The 18,408-nt window shown below is 39.7% G+C and overlaps 1 long non-coding RNA gene across 3 annotated transcripts; it reads right to left on the bottom strand.

Moving 5' to 3' along the window:
* Positions 1-1,696: 1,696 nt before the first annotated feature.
* LOC108504528 lies at positions 1,697-17,696 on the bottom strand. Of its 3 annotated transcripts, XR_001877157.1 has the most exons (6): positions 17,348-17,696; positions 11,701-11,863; positions 10,995-11,069; positions 9,966-10,683; positions 6,542-6,613; positions 1,697-6,111 (listed from the first exon to the last, which is right to left on the bottom strand). It is a non-coding gene; the product is annotated as an uncharacterized LOC108504528 (long non-coding RNA). The 3 variants fall into 3 exon arrangements; XR_001877156.1 differs by having other exon boundaries at positions 1,697-6,613; XR_001877155.1 differs by lacking the exon at positions 6,542-6,613.
* Positions 17,697-18,408: the final 712 nt, after the last annotated feature.

Below are 18,408 nucleotides of genomic sequence, written 5' to 3'. Positions count from 1 at the left end.
TTGTACCAGCAAAATGGAGAGAGAGATTTTATGGAAAAGAATGAGGTTTTCCAGAAATGCTAATTATTTTTTTGCTTTAATATTCAAAATATAATTTTTGAAAGAGTCTTAATTTTTTTTCCATTTCAGAAAATGAAAAGCGTTGAGGTACTTAAGCATTTCTCTTATGAGGAAAGGCTGAGAGGCCTGTTCAGCCTCAAGAAGACATGACTGAGGGGAGACCTCATCACTGTATGTAAGTATTTGAAGGGAGGGTGTCTGCTCGGTGTTGTCAACCAATAGAGCAAGAGGCAACAGGCAGAAACTGATGCACAGGAAGTTCCACCTCAATATGAGGAAGAACTTCTTTATTGTGTGGGTGACTGAGCACTGGAAAAGGTTCCCCAGAGAGGTTGTGGAGTCTCCCTCACTGGAGATATTCAAGGACCATCTGGACGCAATCCTGTGCAATGTGCTCTAGGATGACCCTGCTTCAGATGGAAGATTGGCCCAGATGACCGACCCACTGTGGTCCCTTCCAGCCTTATCCATTCTGTGAATCTGTGAATTTATGTCTCTTCAAAGTGCTTTCAACTTGAGACTCAAAAAACAAAGCCAGATTTTACTACAAGATTTTACAGACCATAAAAACCCTAGACATATTTTCCCCACGATGTTACCACATTTGGGTTTTATTTAATCGAGTGCACAACATTTGTGTCTATTATAATGATCATCGCTTTACTGCATGGCATCAACCATATTGAGCTTTGCAACGGTTTGTTGCTTATAGCCCAGTTTGGAGTGGTGCAGTAGAGAAAGTCAAGTCTGCTCCTGTATTAGAAAGGTCTTGACTCAGTTTCCCTGTACATACTGGGCGTTTCTATGCAGCTGACACATGCAAGGGGATGCAGGTAATCTTACTGCCATTCTTTCATTGTGATTTCCAAAACAGAGAGAAGGCAAAGCAAAACAGTGCTGTAGAAAAAAAATTTTCAGGCACATGTTTGATCAGTGCATCCCTGAGGTGCCTTAAGAGTCTCACTCTGCTCTCTTCTTTCAACTATTGTAGATGGATTATTATTTGTATTAATTAATAAAATTATTAATATTTATGGTTATTTTGGTTGTATGTGCAGAACTACAGAATGTATTACATTTGATGATTAAAAAAATCATCTACCATCTTTTTCAGACTGATAAAAATAATGTTTAATTTTAAAATAACTGACAGTGAATTAGAGGCAGAGGTGCTACAGTGAAATGTCACTGCAACAATCCTCACAGAGGAGAAATAATAATTAAATGCCTTTCAGAGACTAGGACCCAAGTCCCAGAGCTACTTCATTTAAAAACTGTAGTTTCTGAAGCCCACTACGAAGTACTTATAGTATAAAGACTGAATGGTAGTCAAACTAAGCACTAACAGTCTAAAGTAAATGAAAATAATTGAAGGAAGGAGTAGAATGTACAGAGCAATTTATAGAAACCTAGGATGAAAATAGGTGAGGATTCAATATATACAATAAATTACATACATTGGTGACTATTTAACATCTTGTGTCTGTCATGTATTTGCTTTATTTACTGTGAAAGCTAGAAAGAAAAATGATCATAAAATATTTAAGAGTCAATGTAAATGGAAAAAAATGTTTTCCCAGGGTAATGGACTCCTCCAGCTATTAGGCAATGAAGCAAAGTAGAAACATTTATTTTCCAGGCAGAAGGCAGTGCTTCTGAGACAAATTTCTATGATAATGAACATAAAGCAGGCATACAATATAATTAATCCAGAGGTGTCTGATTTTATACAGCAAGCACAGAATGAGCAGCGATGGCTGCTCTCCACAGCCTGGCTGTTGTGCCCAAGCCCCATTTCTCATGCCGGTGCTGCCAGGGCTCAGTGTGCACAGTGTCCATCTCCAACTGCATATTGACTCCTGGAGACTGAGGCAACTGGAGACTGACTCTCAACCTGCTGGCTGAAAATGTGTGTTTCCTTTCTGACAGCAGTGATGTTTCTAGCATGAGGGGCAGGCTCAGACAAACTACTTTTTTCTTTACAAATGTCCTTTATTTCTTCCTGTGAATGAAAACCTTTGCGAGGGAAGAAACTCTAACCCTCCTTCCCAATGATTTTCATAGGTGACACTACTTTTCCCCACAGTTATTTTTTTATGCAACTGCTGCCCAGCTGCCCATTTGTCTCAGAATGATGCTTCCCCCAAACCTTTCAAACACCAGTTCAGACAGGTTTTTAACCCCCTCCTCATGCATCCTCTGTGCTTTACTCTGGGCACAACTGGCACTTTGTTTTCCTGCTGATTTCTCTCAGTTTGATTCTCAGCATCTTTCAGTCTCAGATTTAATGTATTTTTGATGATACACAGAGTATGAAGAAGTCCCTGACTTCCCCGCCTTTCTCAACTCTTCCTCTTTCTTTAATATTTGTTCAACATTTTAATATTCTTTTCATGAATTATCATATTTAAATGTCATCTCTGGCTAGGTTAGGGTATTTTGTTTGGCTTTTTTTTGTTTTTAACACCTGAACATGTATTTCTTCATCAATTTCAGAAATATTTGCTTTTACCATGGGAGTAATTCCTTTCTATTCCTTCAGAAAAACAGTCACTAATCTAAAAATATAACTAGGTAAACACATTTTTAATTTTTTTAATAAACAGTTCATTGAGATATTGTCACTGTAAAGCATTCAATGCCAAATAAGTAAATGCAACTTGCTGATACTTTTAAAAATATGCAGGATAAACTCCAGGAAGTCAGAATTAAATAAAAGTTTCTGTCACTCCGAGCACTAGCACTAGATCCTAGACAGATCAGGCTCAACTTGTCAAAACTTCCCCTTGTGATTTGAAGTACATGTATCTGATGCTGGGACTACTTGGTCACTAGGGCTATTTGTGCTGGGTCATATAACTTCAAACAAAGTATTTTATACTCTTTTCTCTCCTTTCCTCTTATCTGATAGTGGTTGGCTCTGCTAGTGCTTAATGTAAAACCATTAAACACCACTTTTTTTTTTTTTAATCTTAAATCAGTGCTTTCCTAAATTGATGCTATTATCTACTTTAAAAAATGGATATTGTGGATATGTGTATAATAATAGTAGTAATAAACACTTCTAGACTTCCCAAAAGTGCCTTTGCCACTTAACATTTTCATTACCATTGCTCTGTCTTACAGCCACAGTTAATAAATACAGAAATACCTGGGGATTCACACTACGTCTTTGTTCCTCTTGTGTTTCATAGCTATCACTCAAGTTATGTTAAAGCATTTCATGAGAATAGTAGGACTCTGGCATCAGCTTATGCAACCTTAAGAGTCAAGTTTTCATTATTTTCTAGCCAGATTTGTTTATTTGATTCAATCTTATTGGCAATGTGAACGTTTATGAGTATTCATATGACAGATGCAGGTACCCGACCTGGCTCTGCTTGCCCTAGGGCGAGAGCTGGAAGCATTGGGTAGCAGTGATGTAGACAGAGCTGGGATAGCTTCATGCAAGCCAGGTCATGACTTGAAGTGTGTAGTAGTTCCAGTGAGGTGAGTCTATGCTATTTACAGGTACTGGATGAGAAATCCGTACAGCACTGCTGGTTTACCACTGAAACCTCAGGTTTCAGTGAAGTTAGGGAGACAGCGCTGTTAGGGGAATTGCATTTGGTGCAGGCATTGAAACATGCAGGGGATAAAACCAAGACCACAATATCTTCGTCTGGCTGAAGTCAATAAAAACAGTTCAGGAAAAGACGAACGTTCTGAGAAACTATGAGTCTAATATAAGGCATGTTGCAATGGAAAAGTGTGTGCTATGCTTTCCTTAAAAATCAGGAATTTACATGTAATTGTCTATTTCGGACTTTTTGTTTCAATTTGAACCTGTGTTCTGAGTACTCACCACTCTCATAATTTAAGACTCATCCCTTTTAAACACAGTAATGTGTCCTCAGCCCTAGAGAAAACCAACTTTCTTGCCTGGCTGAAATACAGAGGTGTGAGAAATCAAATATTTTCTTAGATTGTGACTAGTATTTGTGCAACAGAGAACTCACACTGAATTGAAGATAGTGGAAAGTAAGTGGAAAGAAAAGGTCTCCATGTGCATGTTACTTTCATTTAAGGAAATGAAATCTAAGCTACACTTGAGGTCACTGGAAGTGAACCTTGGAAATTCTGAACCTTGACTTCATTTACAGGAAGCTCAGGAAAACATGTAGACTGCTGTAGTCACCCTTACCTGTTGTTTCAAATTTTCCACTTATTTAGATAGGAAAAAGAAAAGGAAAAATTCACATCAATTCAGTTCTTGCAGACATATTATTTTAATGGTGCTCACTGACAATATTTCAAAAGCTGTGCAGGCTGGTAATATCTACATGAGAGAACAAAATTTCAAAACAGTCATTATAGTCCCAGGCTAGAGCTTCCTTTCCTGAGAGACACTAAGAATGGCCAGCAAAGGCCCCTGAAGATAACTGAAGAAACACTGCTCTGCAGTTCCTCATGTCTACAGACCTTTTGTTTTGTACTACTGTGGCCATGCTTATTGTTTCCATGGTGCCCAGGAGGCCTAAGCAAGGGTGACAATCCAATTCTGTACCTCTAAAGAGCTACTTGGAAAAACAACTTTGGTTCCACAGAACTTGTTGAGAAGAGATTATAAGATAAGCAAAGTTGTTTTCAATACTGATGTGTGAGCATACTCAAATATACCCTCACCAATACACTATTATTCAATCCAAAAAGGTGTTTTCCAGGCAAATAAAGAAACATATATATTCACATCAATATAAGGAGCCATGGTCTATCTCCTTCTGAAAATTCAGCTTTATGTACATGGAGGTGGAAAACAACAGCTGTGAGGGAAGGAATTTGGAGTACAAATGAACACCAGACCCAGCTGTAGATTTGCATTCTTTGACATCTGGTGCTGACTAGACATGGGAATTCTGTGACAACATGAGATTTTATGCATCTGTCAGCTAAATCTAGCAATTCTCTTTGGGACAATTGCATGGATGAGGTTGATCTCAGAGAGCTGCTTTAAGCCAGAACAAAATAAAGGAAGAAGACTGTATCTGATTTGTACCAGCAATTTGCAGAGCTGGCTGGTTGCTTAAACTGGGATCGCACATCTGGTCTGCAAGAATTTGCAAGATAGCTTCCACAGGAGACCCAACATGTTTGACTTCAGAAGTGCTGTGACTGGGGGCTCCACTGAAGCCTGTTGGTGCATAATGGAAAGGATTAAGGGTGTGTGTGCATGTCTATGTGAGGAATTCAGTTAAAGGACAAAGACCAGTTTAAAAAATGGATTTTCAACACTTTTCTAAAGATTATTGAAATATAATAAACCCAGATATTCAAGGAAAAGAAAGGTTGTGACCATATGAAACAACCCCTGATCTGACATAATCTTGCTCTTAGTTTTGTAATCTTACCTTATTCCAACAGAGCTGATTTTTTTTTTTATACGAGAAAAAATCTTGTGCCTTATGCCAACCCAGTTTTTCTCACCATGATTTAGATGCAAACGAAGGAACAAGAGTTTGAGCACCAAAGACATTACATATCGTTAGACATTTTAAATCCTCAATTTAGGATATATTGTCAGACACTACACATTGTAAACCATCACTGCAAAATGAAATCAGATCACTAATTCATGCAATTTTGTTTTAATCTGTACTGTGTAGTAACTGTCATTCTTAAGGGAGATACTTAATTTAACTGGATTCTTCTTTGTATGACTACAGGATAAACAGATTTCACATGAAAGCGTTTAACCTCTTTCCTCATAACCCTGGATAACCAGGAGTGGGTGTGGACTGAGGCCCGATGGTGATGCTGTGAAGTCTGTGGCTGTGACCTTTCTACCTCAGACATCTGAGACCACACGTGGCAGCAGCACTAATGAATGTGCCCTTTCCTGATGAACTCATGCTTCACAGTCCCTGCTATGGTATATTGCATAATCTGGGACGATGTGAAATGATTGGCAGTGCGGAAGATGAAATAAGCCCCCTTCCTTCCTTCCTCATCTTCCTCTCAGATAGGCTGCTTGAATTGCTTTTGTTTTGGGATGACCCTTGTTCCAAGCGATTTCTGCAGCAAAAGGAAAGCAAAAAGCTTTTTTCAGCTGCAGATTGTAGATCATGTATCTGGACTCTTCAGACATAAATCAACAGGACCATTTTTATGCTGTTGCCTAGTCCCCATTACCTGCACATACTAATCAAATTTAAGCCATTTTCAGACACAGTGATTGAACAAGGTCTTGTGTTAGAATTTTTTTTAATGACAAGTGCCATTGTGCTTTTGCCATGAATATGTGAAGAAATACTCTGAACTGCTTTGGCTCCCAGTTGTCTCTTTGCAAAGTAATCTTCGTGCTACACATGTGGTGGCAAATATTTCTGTAATACAGCCCCTGACTCCTTTAATTACATCTTATTACCCTACCCCATGAAGGATAAAATGCAACTAAAGCTCTTAAATATACCATATTAATGACAGCTATAAATGTAGATATTACCTTAGCAGTGCTGTAATGGAGTCTGGTATGCTGAGTAGAAGTCCACAATTTTCTAAAAATACACTCTTGTAACTGTGAAAGACACACAGGTGGAAAGTCGCCAGGAGAAAATAGGCTTGGTTGACAACTTGTGGCTGACAAATGTTAAAACCAAATTTCCAAGAAATTCTCTGTTGGTTATAAATCAGGCATGAGAGAAACTTTTCTCCCTCGAGACAACTGACAGGTTTTTGCTCTGGATATAGGTGCAGTTTCTTAAAAGACAGAATGTATTTACAGCCTATAAGATACCTACTATTTTTAATATTGACTCTCAACAAGCAAGCAATGGAATTTTTTATTTATATTAGAAAGTGTTGTCATGTCTGTGTGTTTTGTGTGTGTGTTCATGCATGTGAATGTAACCCTTGCACATACTATGCAACCTGTGTGATAGGTGGTATTCTAGTCATGTAATTAATTAAGTCTAGCTCACCCCAACCTGCAAGTCCCAGGGTGTGCACCCATCAACCTTTCTAAAACTGGAGCACAAGATTACAACACTGACATGCCTAAGCAAGGGACTGACATTAACCTCGTGTTACATTTAAATCATTCCAGGCAGTCTGTTTTGAATTTCTAAATGTGCTGTACTGTTCTAATGAGTTAATTCATTTGGTATCCATTTCCTCCTGTCAGCTGCTTTTGGAAAATAAATTGTGCATTGTTATCTTGGCCTTGTCTGTCCTATTAATGGTTTAGGAAATGCAGCTGAAGATTATCTGGAGTTTTCTATGGCAGAGGTTGACCTATGGCAATGGGATGATCAATCACATCTTGAAGGAGTGAGAATCTGCAAAATGCTTATTCATTTTGCTTTCTGTCTGCAGTGTAGATTTTTAAAAAAATGTTTTCAACCGTTTGTGTAGTTGGGTAAAAACAAAAGCATTGGCAAGAATTTTGTAAAAACATAAATTTCAGCGTGTATATGTCATCCACCCAGTGAAGGTGAATATAGCAATATACTAAAAATTCCACATTTGCCAGCAGTATATTAGAAGTCTTCTCTATTCCCTTCTTGATTGATATTAGTGATTAAACTGACAATACCATGATGATTTCCATGTGCTTTCATAGTGTTGTTAATCTAGGTATGAGTGGGGAAGGATATAATTCATTTACCCCACAGTCTCTGCCAGCAGTGGACTCACAAAAGAACGTTGCCCAGGAGCCTGGGGTTACCTGAATGCTCCTCTCACTTGGCTCCATGGTGCATCCTTCACCTGTCAAGACCTGTCTCCTGCTTCCCAATACTCTGTTAAAGACTGTATCATCTAATTCACTCTGGTGAGAAGCACTACTGTTAACTGGTCCTGGCTGAGTTTAGAAAACAAAGCTTGCTGGGGTGCCTCTGATTCCTGTTTAAGAGCTGGAAAAACTCCCACAAGAGTGGGAGCAGTAGCCTTCTCTGCTCTTTCCAATCCCTCCACCATTTCCAAAATCTCACAGTTTTTCTTTACACATCTTCCTCAGTTTCCTAGCAAGCATTTCAAATCTGCTCTCCTAGGATTATTTCGGCCACAAATTTTTAGAAATACCTAGATACCTTTGCTCCCTGGTGTCCTGGCTGTGTTGCCTGTGTCAGCTTTTTGCACTGTGCTGTGTGCTAACCCCACTGCGGCACACAGTACAGCATTACTTGTGCCCATACTTTCCCTTCTCTCCAACCACAATTAGATCATCTCAAAATATCTGTACTGCTCAGAGGCTCTAGATTTGATGTGAGGGTTCATAGATTAATATAGCACAACTAGTTTACCTTGGGATTTAAACAAGCTACTAATTTAACAGCCCTGAATCTTTCTGGCTGTCCCTGTGCTGAAGTCCTATGCTTCCCATAGGATCTGTGGGAATAAGAAGTGTATAAAAAGAAAAAGAAGCACAAAATTCTTAGCCCTTCAGCCCTTTATTTCCCTGTGACTTTCAGACAGTTCTTACTTGCACACTGGAGAGACTTAGGCTTACTTTTTTATGAGAAACAGATTGAATTCATAGGTTTTCATTGATCTTAGTGCAAGTGAAGTTCATGTCCCTGAAGAATCCCCAAAGAATCTAACACATGGTGCCAGGAATAGTCAGGACCTTGTACTTGAGTCTGTTTTCTCCTGCACTTCTGTTCTCCTCAGCAGGTGGTGGAAAGACCTCTTTATTTTCCCTCATTACGCTTTTGATTGTTGCAAACAACTTTGACCATTCTTGCCCTACTTTAACTTAAGCCACCGAAGTGGAGCCCTGAGTCGCCCCTTAATCCTGAACTGAATGCTGACCAGGAACAGAAGCTGCTTACACAGTAGTGAGGAAATCCATTCTCTGAGAAGGAATTCTCTGCAGCCACATGTGACATTGCCTGAACACAATCCTCATCAGCACTGCTGTGATGCATAAATCCAAACTGGGCCAAAAAACTTGCACCCTATGCACATCTGAATTTCCATTTTCCAAGAGTGTTTCACAGTGAACATAAAAAACCCCTCCCTCGGAGCTGCTGGTGACTCTTGGATGGCCCCATGTGCCTTGGGTGGCCTGCATGTGCCTGGCTTTTTGCTGCTGTCTGTGGATAGCTCATATTTTCCTTGGTGTCAGAGAGCTGCAGCTGCACATCTGCAAGACACTCCAGGGAGAAATGGATCACAGTTTGATGTCTGTAAATAGCTTCTCAAATCCAAGATTTTTGAAAGAAAATACTGTCAATGGTTTTATTTCAATTCTATCATTATTTTTGCAACTTAGTTCAATTTTGACAACAACAAAAAATGTCCTGTATTCTCTGTAGTATAAATTGTTGCAGTCTCACTGAAGTCTGTGCAATTGCAACAAATATGCCAGAAGATAATTTGGCCCATGAAGGGAAAAGAAGCCATGATAATGCTATACTCTCAACATGAACATTCATTTTCCTTATTACCTCTCCCAAGAGATCATTTTCTCTGGTCAGAACTCCAATTGCAATTTTTGCTATCAAGAATATTGCTTTTAAACAGGAAAATAAAGAGTAAACTATGATAATTTTCAGTAACTATACTACTATAGCCTTAATTTTCAAGTGAAAACATTACCAAACTCAATTTCAGATAACATTTTTTTATGTGCAACCCACTGTTGATATAATAACTTCTATTTTAGGTTACTAGCAAAGAGAAGAACAATGTGACCCATTTAAAAACTGGCTCACAGAAAAATATTAACAAGCCATTTATCACTACTATTTAATTTTGGTGATAAGCACCTTTTGATAGAAACATTTCTTTGTTACAAAATTAGCAGTAGCATAGAACATATTTGACTATAACACACGTGCTTTGCAATAGTACTGAGAAATGGACTTTCTGTTTGTTGCCAGTTGTTTGGAAAAGAAATAAAAAAAAAAAAAGAGGATAATGCTCACCTTTGAATTCTTCAGTAGATGGAGCCTGAATTTTGAAATCTCTGGAGTACTGCAAAGGCTGGATACAGGCTCTTTGGGAAGGACAGGTCAGGATGATGAGAAGGATTTTAGAGAGAGAAGTAGAAATGTATGGAGCTCTGCCATGAGCCAGCTGAGAGCTTATGAGTCTGGGCTGGCTGGCAGGTTAATGTGGGTGACATCGGTGTGGGTGTCTGCTACAGACTATGATCAGCTAGAAATAGATCAGATCTCCTTCAGATAGCCAAAAGAAATCTCATATTTACCAGCCCAGGTACTCACAGAAATCATTGACAACCCTGATATATGTTGGAGGAGCAAGACAGCAGGACAAAAGCAACCCAGGAGATTTCTGGAATGCACTGAAGGACAATTTCCTGATACAGGCGATTAAGGAGGTGAAGAGAGGAGATGCTTTGCAGGACCTGACTTTTACAAACAAGAAGAACTGTTTGGTAATGTGAATGTCAGGAGCAGCCCTAGCCACCATGACCATAGGGTAATGGAGCTCAGGATCCTGAGAGCAGACAGCAAGTTAACAACCCAGGACATTGGGAAAGCAAACAGTGGGCCTGTTCAGGGACCTGCTTGGAAGAATCTTATCTTAAGACACCATCCTGCAGAATAGAGGAGGAGTTCAGGAGAGCTGACTGATTTTCAAGCATCACCTCTTCAAGACTCAAGAGTGATCAGTCTCCACCTGCAGGAAGTAAAAGAAAAGTGGAAGGAGGCCTGCAAGAAGCTCAAAGATAAAAAAGAAATGTTCAAGAGGTGAAAGTAGAGTTAGGTGATATAGGAGGAATATAGAGACATTGCCCAAGTATGTAGGGATCAGGTTAGGAAAGTCAGAGCCCACTTGGACTTGAATCTGGCAAGGGATGTGAACAGCAAAAAGACAGGTTTCTACAGGTACCTTAGCAGCAAAAGGAACACTGGGGAAAATGTGGGCCCACTGCTGAAGGGGGAAGGGGACATGGTGACAGAGGACATGGAAAAGGCCAATATACTCACTGTTCTTTTCTCATTGGTCTCTACTGGTAAGACCAGCCTTCAGGAATCTCAGATCCCTGAGACGCGGAGAAATATCTGGAATAAGGAAGAATTATCATTAGTTCAGAAGGACCAGATTAGGGAACAATTAGACAGCTGGGCTGAACACAAGTCCGTGGGACCTGATAGGGTGCAACCACAAGCGCTGAAGTAGCTAGCCAACGTCACTTTGAAGCCACTCTGGAAATGCCATGGCCATCAAAGGAGATTCCTGAGGACTGGAAGAAAGCAAATGTCACTCCTTTCTTCAAGAAGGAACTACAGGCCAGTCAGCTTCACCTCATTCCCTGGGGAAAGGATTGAACAAGTAGTTCTGGATACCATTTGCAAACGTGAAATACAAGTGATTAGGAGTAGTTAGTATAGGTCTAGGAAGAGAAAATCATTATTGACCAACCTGGGAGCCTTCTGTGGCAAAGTGACTGGTCTGGTGCATGAAGAGAGAACAAGGTTTATGACACTGGCTGCTGTAATATCCTCAATGGAAAATACACACTAGGGTACAGCCTAGATAAGAGGAGTGAGCAGTGAGACTGAAAATTGCCTGAACTGCTGGGCCATTCACATTGCGATCAGCCACACGAAGTCCACCTGGATACCACTCACCAGAGGTGTACATAGGAGATTGATACTGGGGCCAAAACAGTTTAACATCCTCTTAAGTTACCTGGACAGTGGGACAGAGCGCACTCTCAGCAGGTTTCCAGATGATACAAAACTGGAAGGAGTGGCTGCTACACCAAATGTTTGCAAATGGAGGAACAGGTTGACAGGAACCTCTTGAAGTTCAGAAAAGGGAAATGCCGAGTCAAAGGAACAATTCCAGGTACCTGTAAAAGCCGTAAGGTAAACCAGCTGAAAAGCTGTACTTGGAAGAGTGTTGCCAGCAGATCAAGGGAGGTGATCCTACCCCTCTGCTCAGTGCTGTTGAGGCCACACCTGTACTGCTGTGTCCTGTTCTGGGGTGTCCAGGACAAAAGAGATGCAGAGCTACCAGAAAAAGTCCAGTGCAGGGCCAAGAAAAATGTTAAGGAATTGGAGCATCTCTTCTATGAGGAAAGGCTGAGATAGTTGCGGTGATTCAGCCATGAGATAAGAAGGCTCAAGGGGATCACATAAGTGTGAATAAATACCTGATGGAGGTGAATAAAAAGGATAGAGCTAGGATCTTTTCAGTGGTGTCCAATGACAGGACAAGAGACAATAGGAAATTCCACTTAAGAAAAAAAATATTTAATATGTAGGTGGTTAAACACTGGCACAGGTTGCCCAGAGAGGTAGTGGAGTCTCCATCCTTGGAGACATACAAAGCCCAATGGGACATGGCCTTGAGCAATCTGCTTTAGCTGTCCTTGCTTTGAACAGGGAGTTTGGACTTGGTTTCTAAAGATGCTTTCCAACCTCAGCCATTCTGTGAAATCATTGCTTATATAATAAAACAAAAAGTGTTATCTCTGTAGGAAGCCCCATGTCATAGTCATGGATGCAGTCATGTTCTTCTGCTGCTAATAAGTACTGTTAGAAAGAATTAATGTATAAACGTGCAGGGTGTAGGTGCATGTAGAATCCTGACATCCAGGGAGACAGCAGGGACCTTTTGGCACCTGATTCTGGGGTAGATGGGGAATGCTTTGCCACTCCTCACCAGCTGCATTCCTTAGATGCTGGGCTTTCCCACCCACAGGTAAGGATCACAGTGAATGTCATGACCTTGGTCAGTCCAGTATGCTGGAGAGAAAGAGCAAGCTGCTGGTGGGGAACAGCTGCCTGTACTGGCACTGTGGTACCTGGGGAGCCCTTCTCTCAAGGAGAACCTGCAGCTGATTTTTCCAGCCTACTTTCTAGACCTTTTGTGCTGATCCCACAAAGCACAAAGGGAATAGAGCAGGGCTGGGAATATGTGTGAAAAAATATCTCTCCTGGCCTTTTAGACACTGAACAGAAGGAGTATGTAACAGCATGACTTTTGTACCAGTTCCATAGAGATAAAATCACTTTTGAAAGCAGTTTTTCGGTTGTTTAGGAAAACTAATTTTCTTCTCAGTTTTGAATTAGACAGTCATTTTATTTTCTTTTCAACTTCCTATTATTGTTGTGACTATTATCAGGAATGAATTATTCTGAATAGCAAGCATAAGAAGAAAGCTATACTTTTTTTTTTTTTTTTTGCCATCCTTTTAATAGTAAGTTTTGGCCTGGATCACTTACTCTGTTTAGGATTAATGCATTCATGAGTCTTATTTTCAGTAGCTGTGAAGAAAAGACATTTTAAAGCAAATTGAGGTAGTTGATATCTTCCCTAATGCATTTTTAATGTATGAGACATTGTAAGGACCAGAAAAGCATTCTGTGCTCTGCAATACAATTTGACAACAAAAAAAAATTAAAAAGAGAGAGTAAGATAAAAACAAGCTAACAGAATGTGTGGAAGAGGGAAAGATACAGCCATGCTATTAGTGTCCAGTTGGCTAATTTTATTGGGATTTCTGGCATATGAAAAATGAATATGATAACTGATGGGAGGATGAGGATGTTGTGATATTAATAAGAATGTAATTCCATAAGAAATTGTCTTGTGATTTATAGCTAATAATATTACTGAAATGAGGCTAATGAAGGAAATCAATCCTATATAATACATTTTTGTAAGTCTGAAGCACTTCTGATGGAAAAAGAATAGATTTATCTTTTCCTCCCAGTAATCCCTGCTGACATCAGAAGTTTCACTGAAATCAATTGACAATCAGACTGGGGAATAAATAAACCTCTGCGGATGCACTTCTGCTCTGCCTTGCTTCTGTAGTTCCTCTCTCATGACAATGTCCTTAGAGCCACATTTTCTGTAAGAAAACTGCTACAGTGCATCTGGAGCGCAGCTACCGACCTTGCTGCTGTACCAATAGACTCCACCTGCTATGAAAGTTACCTTTGGTCTTGCTGACTTGGGTACTAACCACAAAAGATTTGCTGTGCTATACCAGTCTTTCCAGACCTTTGGGTGTTTATGCAATAAGCTGATCCACACTGCACCCCTTACTGCTTGGTTTTACTGATGTTAGTGCTGGAGAAAACTAAAGGAAGGCAAGCTTCATTGTACTTACACATTCTGTAGAAACACTTCAGGCTGCAGTGCATGTTTTCCCGTCCCAGCCTGCCTTCATCTAAGTAAGTGAAATCAGCTACAGTGAGATTTAACAGATCCCTGAAAATGTACGGTTATGCTCTTCTTTGTGTTCCTTGCCTACTTCATTACCCTTGGAAAGAACAATGTGATTTATAATATGTATCTTATAGCATTTGGAAGAACACCTGTTTCTTCAGAGGACTTTCATGGGATATATTTAAAACCACAGATGTTTTAGAAATACTGGCAGTAGTTTGTTTTGCTTCAAGTACAGACTCATAGTTCTCCTTATGAGTGAATGTCTACAATGAAATTACTGATTTTGTGAATAATTTTGTGGATGACGAAGTGTGACTGCTATTCTTGGTAGACTATGAAGAGAAGCTTCCCCACATATTTATCTCCTCAAGCCCAACACCTTCCTCTTCAGGATTCTGGAAATGGGCATACTAGCAGAGGTTTCTGTCTCTGTCACCATGCTTATTTAAGTCAATGGCAATAACCTTTCTGATGTCAGTGAGGCAGGATAAAATCTTATGTAAACAGCCAGTGCTTACATATTTCCTCATCTCAAGAACCTTGCTGATATCTGATTTAACACCTGACATATCCACCTCACCCAAATACTTAAGTAGGCACAGATATGTGACAGCAGGGAGGTATGATGTGAAGAAAAAGATGCAAATGTAAAGTTGGATTAAAGGTGTAGTGCTATGGGCAAGATCATGCCACCTATTTTTGTGTGCAAGGCTTTTTCTTCTATATCTTACTTTCAAGCAACTGTTGAGGTTACTAGCATGAGGCACAGGAGATTATGGGCAAAAATTAATTTGTACTATCAGATGCTTGAAAGAACAGAAGTCTTATCTGAGCTTGGTGAGAACACCCTGAGATCTGACAGGGATGGAGACACACCTGAGACACAGCAAACAAGAGAATGGCTACTGGTTTCAAAAGAAAAACAGTTGATTATGTTTAGTCAGAAAAGGAAAGATTTTAGTTAGAATCCTGACTGGATATTTGTGTTTGAGGTTACTTATGAAAAATACTTAGCACAGAGCAGACTAGATCCTGGCACTGTTGTGCTGTCATCACTGTAAATTCATTAATGTTTCACTGAACTGTTCTAATACCATTAGACTGCCCTGTGTCACATGTGTTGTGTCTATGAATGCTCTCTTTGTCTCCCTGCATAGCAGGGAAGGTGAAAGGCACTGGAATTGAAGTGATTCTTCAAGCCAAGGATCTTTGTAATCATAAATAAAATAAGTCCCTTCAGCTTAACATTCATTGCCTCCTTTCTCATTTAGAAACAGATGTCAGCACAAGGAGAAGGCAGGTGCAGAGTGCCTCTTTCAGCTGCTTTTGAAGGAAAGCAAGAAGTGAATAAGTCATAGGGAGCTGTGTTGTATGTATCTTTAGAAAAGCATTTATAGCTTCTAGATACATTTCTGCTAATGAGGGTGTGAGATGTCAGCTCTTTGGAAGTTACAGCATGCGTTGTCACACTCTCATCAACTCTGATGGATGGAGTGTGTATGGGAATATAATTTAAACATGAGGACATAAGGAATTAGTTAAGTTACAACAGAAAATACTTAAGAAAAAATGTCTAATACTAGAAAAAATAGCTGCCTTAGTTGAATGTTATATAAACTACAAAATTTCTTAAAACTGGAAACCCCCAAATGGATGCTCTCCATACATTGCAGTATTGTCTGAATCTGCATATAAATACCCTGAAAAGTAGCTGTAAAGTTACAATTTACTGTAGTGTCTAACTCCTGAACCTAATGAAGGCCACAAACTGAGTGTTGCCAATCATATTATTGGTGTTAAAGCCAGCAGCAATGTGATCTGAGAGCATGTTATATTTAGGTGTGTGTTAAGAATCTGACTACTGCCATTTTCCCCCTTAGGCAATCCAACTTCCACACAAAACATTGTCATTTTTTAATGAGAGCAAGATCAGACCCAGTACGATCCATAGCTTCTATGAGATGCCAGGCTGAGGTGAGTAGAAAGGAATAAACAGCACCATAGTCTCTCTCTCTTCTCTCTTCACATCTATCGAGTGAAGCTGGTTTGAGGTGGGTTGAAAACATGCTATTTTTTGTAAAGAGCTGGCACAATATGCCCTCATTAGCAAAGCTTGCCCACTTTTATTGGCCACTCTTGCAGTTCCTCATTTGAAACACCACGCTGCAGGGATTTTGCAGAGTGTTTGGGATTTTAACTATGAAAGGATAAACTGACCAGAAAAACTCCTGCAGCTTCCCGGGCTTGATGCACTGCACAGTCTGGCAGGGATTTCACTTTCCCTGTGACACTGAAAAAGCACTAATCTTCCTGTCACAGAACAACTTGCTTCGATGCCCTATCCTGGTAAAGATGCTCTGTGATAAACAAGCTTTTAATTTTGTATTTCCATACTTTTACTTAGTAAATTGCAACTTGACAAAGCTGTGTGTTGATGACTGTGCCAAAAGCTTAGCCCTGAACAGAGATGGAAAAAAGAGGGAAGGACAGAAAGTGCTCACGGGAAGTGAACAGAAGAATTGTGCTTTAGAAGCTTTGTCAGTGCTTTGATTTAGTGCCATCAGTCTTACTGCAGCAGGCATTCTACTTAGTGCTAATGCAGACAGTTCAGGAAAACTTCGTAGAAACTATGAACGATGCCTTGCAACCTGAAAAGAATCTTTTGCCTCCCTGAATTCTAAGGACGGATCTGCCAAAGCAAAAAGCATGCCGGGGACTCAAGAGGAGCCTGCCCTTTCATATGATAGGGTCTCTCTGGAAAGAACTGTAGTGTAATCAAAGTATATAAGTAGCCAAATCTCAGCATTAGATTTTCAGGGAAAAGCCCTGCTGGCTCCTTCTATATGACACCAGTCCTTGTGTGTCAGATATAACTGCTGGGAATGGGCCATCTTCAGTGTGAAGGGAATACCCAGTGCTCAACTGTATGCTACCATACACAAGACAGAGCTTTTCAGGGCCAAAATGAGATTTTAAGTGCTGAACAGGAATAACAATAATAGAATTTAGGAGAATTTAAGTTTGCTATAAGAAATACTGACACACAGCTGGAAGCTAAAAATAAGCTATTTCAGAGAAAGTGGTTAAACACAGTTAAACAGTTTGGGAAGCAGCACAGGAGTGTAAGTAGATGAGGATCTTTTCTGCTTACCTGAAAGTCGTCTTGTTCCCTGAAACATTCACAATAATCCTTCAGTATTGCCCTGTCTCCTGGTGCTATTCTGCCCCTTTCCCAGATGAAGAGAGGCTGAGTTTATCTGCTTTGCTGATGTGGATAAAACAAAGCACACTATGCTATGAACTAACTCCCTTCCTGTGGAACAAACATTAGGAAGCAGCTGAAGAGATATTTAAGACTCCTGTGTTTCAATGTAAACCAGAAAATGCCTGTTTTCAGATTCTTAAACAGAAGGGTAGAGACTGTGAAATACAAAATCTTATTGAAAGAATAAAAAGTCTGATATTAAACTCTTCTTTTTAGTGAAGAAGTCTCCTCTGACGCTTTCCTCCAGGCTCTTTTGATATAAAACTGCTGTACATGGATGTATTGCAGGACATACAAACTATTAGGTGAACATTAGAACAACTGGATAAATTATTGCATGGAAATCTGGAGCGTTTTGGGAAAATATTTCATGTTCAGTGTATGAAAGGATTTTTATTTCTGATGGCAGCTGTTTGGTGTTGTTCAGTGGCTTGGAAAGTTACCAGTCCATTTGCATTTCTGAATATAAGAATTTCTGTGTCTGTAAGATCTCAATTTTTTAAGGCTGGGGATGAAAAGATAAATTCCTTTAGTAGTTCTTTTAGCCAGATATCTAATCTGAGCCAGCTATTACTCATTATTTTTGATGTTATTATCACCTTGGAAGAATACTAATTCAAGAAATCAGTGTTCAGTGTTTCTATGCAAAACATTTAAACTAAAACAAAATCAGTTTCTTCTTCCTAGTTAACTACATGAAACATGATTAATGAATGATAAAATAGAAATCTGAATGGAAATATCTCCTTTTCCAAGGTTCCAGTTAAACTGCTTTGAATTGCAAATCTGAGGATGTGAGCTAAGCGTCTTTCTAGCAGTTTACAGATTACAGTGTGATCTCACTGCCTGTCATTTCCTGTCTGTCGTCCCTTTAAGTACTTGCTCCTTCATAATTATTAACTGAAGTTGGCTACTGGACTTTGAAACTGCAAACTGCTTTCCAAATA

This window comes from Lepidothrix coronata, unplaced genomic scaffold, assembly GCF_001604755.1.
Source record: "Lepidothrix coronata isolate B3197 unplaced genomic scaffold, Lepidothrix_coronata-1.0 Scaffold166, whole genome shotgun sequence".
NCBI classification, from domain to species: Eukaryota; Metazoa; Chordata; class Aves; order Passeriformes; family Pipridae; genus Lepidothrix; species Lepidothrix coronata.
The sequence above is the reverse complement of the archived record's forward strand: the minus strand, read 5'-3'. Positions and strand labels throughout refer to the sequence as shown.